Genomic DNA, 6,000 nt, shown 5'->3' with positions numbered 1-6,000 from the left:
CACCCTCCAATCTGTGCTTTCTCCAGTGTTCGAAAAATATTCTTATTTTTAAAAGATTTATTTATTTACTTGTTAGAGGGAGAGAGAGGGAGTGGGGGCAGAGGGAGAGGGAGAGAGAGAATCTTCAAGCAGACTCCCCACTGAGCATGGAGCCCAGTACGGGGCTGGATCCCAGCACCTGAGATCACGACCTGAGCCAAAATCAAGAGTCGGCTGCTTAACCGACTGCTTAACTGAGCCATCAGGCTCTGCATGTTCAATAAATATTCTTTTTGGGGGGGGATCCCTGGGTGGCTCAGCAGTTTAGCACCTGCCTTTGGCCCAGGGCGCGATCCTGGAGTCCCGGGATCGAGTCCCACATTGGGCTCCCGGTGCATGGAGCCTGCTTCTCCCTCCTCCTGTGCCTCTGCCTCTCTCTCTCTCTCTCTCCCTCTCTCTCTATCATGAATAAATAAATAAATAAATAAATCTTTAAAAATATATATTCTTTTTTTTCAGTAAATATTCTTAATGATGGATTTCTCTTCTTTTTGTTTATTCGTTTTTTCGAATATTTTATTTTTTCAAGACTTTTAAATAAACACGTGCAATGTAAAGTAGTGAATACTTTTATTTGTAAAAAAGAAAACTAGTCAGCAGAATTAAATTCATAAAAGAAATATCCAGTCAGGCTTACAAGGCTTTTTTCCGAAGGACTGTTAGAGCAAAATCCGGACACACGGATGTCGGAGTAAACGGAGAGAGGAGGAAGAGGACAGAAGTCCTTTAAGGTTCATGGGGTATTTCTTGGTAACATAATGTGGTTTCAGGAGGGGGCAAAGGAGGTGACTGAAGAGAGGTGAGGGGAAGGAGGAGCTGGGGAATGGGATCCCAAGCAAACCCTCCTGCAACCAGAAAATCTTCCCCCAAAGTAGGCAACAAAGGAAACTCTTACTGAACAGGCGCCGGCCAGAAGGTGACGCACATCACAGGCCAATCCCTGAGAAGACGGAGAGAAGTCTCACCGCCTGGTGGAGCCGAGGAGGGACGGGCACAGCACACACGTGATGTCCAGGATGACAGCCAGTCCCCAAGGAAGGGGTCTGACGGCAGCATTGGTCGTGCGGTTCCTCTAAAGCCCCCTGGCCACTGGGGCGGCCGAGCACAGGCTGGTGGCCTGTATGGGGAGGGAAGGTGCACGGAGGGGAGGGGAGGGGGCTGCTGCCGGGGCTGGGGCCTCGGGGGCAGGGTCCCCGCCTGTCGCATTTCAAGGCGCCGCTCCCAGGCCCTGAGCCAGAGCTTCCTCGGGGCTGTAAAACCTTCAAAAAGCCCTTTTAAAGATTCACATGTCAGAGAGGCAGGAAAAGGTGGAGATTTCGAGATTTCGAGTTTTCCAAAGTAAAGCCCCAGAGGAAGGAGAAGAAGGGCGAGGCACAGAGAAGGGGAAGTTTGCAGGGAAGAGAAGGAGAGACCAGGTCACGGGGGACTAGCCGCGTGCTCTGCTCCCGTAGGGACCGCGGGTTGGAGGTGACCCCCCAGCCCAGGTCGTTCTGTGCCTCACCACTCGCCCGGGACTGGGAGGGGGCCTGCTGATGGTGACCCCGCACGGGCAGGTAAGGCCCAGGTGCCAGTGTCTAGAGACACCTGTTGTTTTGTTCTTGGAACCACTCTATATATTTTTTTTAAGATTTTACTTATTTATTCATGAAATACACAGAGAGAGGCAGAAACACGGGCAGAGGGAGAAGCAGGCTCCATGCGGGGAGCCCCACGCAGGACTCGATCCCAAGACCTCGGGGTCACGCCCTGGGCTGAAGGCAGACGCTCAACCGCTGAGCCCCACGGGGGTCCCTTGGAACCACTTTAAATAATGCGCAATTTGTGACAGCAGGTGGACTTTGAAATTCTGAATTCCTTTAGAAATACCAGTTATTATTTTCCTACGAACGTCCTGCAACACAAACATATATGCTCACACCAGAATATGCACTACACGCACACGCGCACACACGCACAGGCTTGTGTATCTACCGTGAAAGCCCCACACAACCCCGTGGTAGATAGGGACAAGCACACAGAGCAAGACGTGCCCCCGCTCAGGCCCCGTGGAGCATCCTCTTATGAAGACCTCAGATGTAGTATATTCCAGGTCTTTGTCATATAAAACAAAGATCCTCTACCTGAGTGACTCAGACCCCTAAGGGTCTGCGGAGGTGGTCATGTAGGGCCTCTACCTATCTGCAGTCTTTCACCAACTGTAATAATAGTTGCACGTGTAAGCAATAAGGATATACAGAAGACAAAATATAAAATATCTCTCCTTTTACTTTAGATTACATAAAAGTGATGCTCTAACCCTAAATAGTTTATTCCGATCAAGATAGAAGTGTCTTATTTAATACAAATGCAGAATTGAGGGATCCCTGGGTGGCGCAGTGGTTTGGCGCCTGCCTTTGGCCCAGGGCGCGATCCTGGAGACCCGGGATCGAGTCCCACGTTGGGCTCCCGGTGCATGGAGCCTGCTTCTCCCTCTGCCTGTGTCTCTGCCTCTCTCTCTCTCTCTCTGTGACTATCATAAATAAATAAAAATTTAAAAAATGCAGAATTGATTATTACTCACGTACCTGGATACCTGGTAGCATAAAACTTAACATTTTGCCCACCCCAGAGCCCCTGGGTGGCTCATTTGGTTAAGCATCCAACTCTTGATTTCGGCTCAGATCGTCATCTCGGGATCATGAGATTGAGACCTGCCTCAGGCTCCACACTGGGCTTGGAGCCTGCTTAAGTTTCTCTCCCTCTCCTTATTGCCCTCCCCCATGCATGCACACACATGCTCTTCCTTAAAAAGAAAAAATATTTTTTTTCTTTTTTTTTTTTACCAGCCTCTTCTATGTCTAAAGGGAAGAGGGTCATCTTTAAGCAGATGTTCATTATTATGTTAGGAACCACTAAATAGTTATTTTCGTTGTATAGTTGCAAAATGGGTAGATACCACTCTCCTAGGGGAAGAATATCATCCGGCCTTTTACACGTGGCTGGACAGATCTAGTCTATTTAAGATCCCCCCCTTGCTAGAGCAGATCCCTGGAGTGAAAGTGGATGAATATGCAGAGTCCAACAAGGATCCCAAGATGAGAGGGACCAAGACACTGACCCTTTCCCTCCTGGGATTAAATAGGAACACAGTCCCCTCACGTCGACTGAAGTCATATCATTGGGGGGGGGGGGGTATGCACAGAAAAGGGTACCAGGGGTCTCCAAAAGGGATTGACTACCCAAGGCCCAGGGTAGGATGTTGAGGCGCTGGTTCCAGCCCAGCATGTGGCCGTGATCAAAGAAACCCTTTTACCCAAAACTCCGGCCTGGTGCTGAGTCTGGGGAACAGAGGTCAGGGCATGAGATCATCAGAGAGAATCGTGACCTTGCACCTGAGCCTGGCGCTGGCGCTCCATCCTTCACCGCCCCGGCTGCCTCTCTAATGCAAGAACTCAAAGCCGGACATTCGCCTTCTCTCGGATTCATCAGCCTTGTCACCTGCAAAACGAGTGGGGGAAACACTGAAAAGGAGGCCAAATTGCTTATGGTGTATCCCTGCCTGAAGTTAAAACCAGGAAGGTTAGAGCTTCCCAGGTTGCCAAGAGGAAGGAGGGCCGTGCCCAAAACCATAAACTCGCACGGAAATCGGTAGAAGGAAGAAGATGGGAGTCTTCAAGAATTAAGCACTTGATGCAAGACCCTTAGTTCCCCTCGCTGGGCAAGCCCCGAAGGCTTATCACCTAAGGAGCGGTATTAGCTGGAGCGGGAATCAGTTTGGATTATCCAACACCACGACCCGTTGGCGAGGTGATTCGAGAGGGGCATTTAAGCAAAAGAAGCAGCCATGGTGGGGGAAGGAGCACTGACCCGTCAGAGGCGCCACTCGTGCTCCTGACGGAGGTACCGAAGGGGTGCAGGGGGGCTGCAGTGTGGAGAGGAGAACGCTCTAGAAAAGTCTAGACCCACCGTCAACTTTTTATTGCAAAACAAAATGCAGGTACAGAAAACCGCCCGAAATAAATGCACGGTTTACTGAATTACTTAAGGCCAAAACCCATACAGCCCACCACCCATATCCCAGGACGCTGCCAGGCACCACAGAAGCCTATCCGTGTCCCTTCCCCATCACACCTGCCTTCCTCCCACCAAAAGTGACCACCATACTGATGCTTATAATATTTTCCCTGTGTTTGTTCACGGCTTTATCAGCCAAGTGTGTATCCCTGTCCACCATAGTTTAAAATTCCTTTTTTTTTTTTTTTTTACATTCTGTAGGGTTTTTTAAGTCCCTTAATCTAAAGGTTTCCCCTTCTGCACCTGTCTTTTCCTTTCAGCGTATCTACGGAAGGTGACTTTCGACCTGTAGACAGTTGACCTGCAAAGTTTCTGACTGTCCAGATTTTTGCTGATTCTGTATTTTCAGTAAACTGACAGCTGAACCCAGAGCCTGGGTTGATCCTTTTGATAAGACTGTCTGTAGTTTCTGATTCTTTCGCCAAGAGACAGTTTCTGATCCTCCTTTTAGTGCATGATGCTAACAGTTACCGATGCCCAATGCTAAATCCACTAACTAGCCAAAAGTTGCAAAGTGGTGACATTCTAACATTTTTTTCATTTATTAAATAGTTGGAATGCATTTATTAAGAGACACCTCCTTCGTATACTATGTGGTTGCCAGTGGTACGGTCCACATAGGCAGAATTAGTGCTCAATTATTTCCCTTTATTTACCAGTTTTAGAGATAATGAATGAATTTTCTGTCATCCTCCAAACATGACCAATAAGCCAGACCAGAAAAGCGAATGCTCCATGACCTCACTTATATATGAAATCTAAAAGAGCCAAATTCATAGAAATCCGAAGTAGAATGGGGGTTGCCAGGAGATGCTGGTCAAAGTGTGTAAAGTTTCTGTTATGCAAGTTGAAAAGTTCCAGAGATCTCATTTCAGTGTCGTGACGGTAGTTACCAATACTGTGCTGTATACTTGAAATTTGCTTGGAGGAAAAACGTTAAATGTTCTCACCATAAAAAAAAAATTGTAACTACATGAAACAATGATAATTAGCCTGATTATGGTGGTCAGTTCACAAGGCATATGTATGTCAAAACATCATACTATGCATCTTAAATATATGCAATTTCCATTTGTCAATTATACCCTAATAAAGCTGGAAAAAACTTAAAAATCAGTGAATATAATTGATTACATTAACAGAATAAATTATTATTAACAGGATTAATAGTAACAGAATAAAGTAAGTTATATGACTGTCTTAAGAGTGCAGAAAAGCATAGGATTAAATTTTATATCCATTCATGATTGAAAAAAACTTTAGCAAACTAGGAATAGAAAAGCACATTGTCAAAAAAAACGCAGTCAAGCTAGAATATCTTTTTTTTTCTTTATAAGATTTTATTTATTTATTCATGAGAGACAGACAGAGAGAGAGAGAGGCAAAGACACAGGCAGAGGGAGAAGCAGGCTCCATGCACCAGGAGCCCGACGTGGGACTCGATCCCAGGACCCCAGGGTCACACCCTGAGCCGAGGGCAGGGGGTCAACCACTGAGCCCCCCCAGGGGCCTAGAGCATCTTTTCTAAAAGATCTACATTAAATACAATATTGATGGTGAATCCATGAAACTTTTCTACCTGAGATCAAGAATAAAACAAGAATACGCGATTTCACCACGTCTGTCCATTATTGCACTAGAGGCCCCAGCCATTGCAAAAAGGCAAGAAAAAAAAATGTAATAATTGGAAAGAAAGAAAGGAAACTGTCATCACCCCCCAACCACACGATCACAACATGATTGTAGATGTCAAAAATCCCAAAGAACTTGCCATCAGGTCATTAGGTAATTGGAGCAAGGTCATCGGAGATAGGTTCAACGTAGAAAAACCAATGGTTCTTCTATCTATACGGGGAGGTAACACTTAGAAAATGAAGTCTAAAAATAGCATTTATAATAGCATCACGA

Source organism: Nyctereutes procyonoides, unplaced genomic scaffold (genome assembly GCF_905146905.1).
Source record: "Nyctereutes procyonoides isolate TBG_1078 unplaced genomic scaffold, NYPRO_anot_genome, whole genome shotgun sequence".
Lineage (NCBI taxonomy): Eukaryota > Metazoa > Chordata > Mammalia > Carnivora > Canidae > Nyctereutes > Nyctereutes procyonoides.
The sequence above is the reverse complement of the archived record's forward strand: the minus strand, read 5'-3'. Positions refer to the sequence as shown.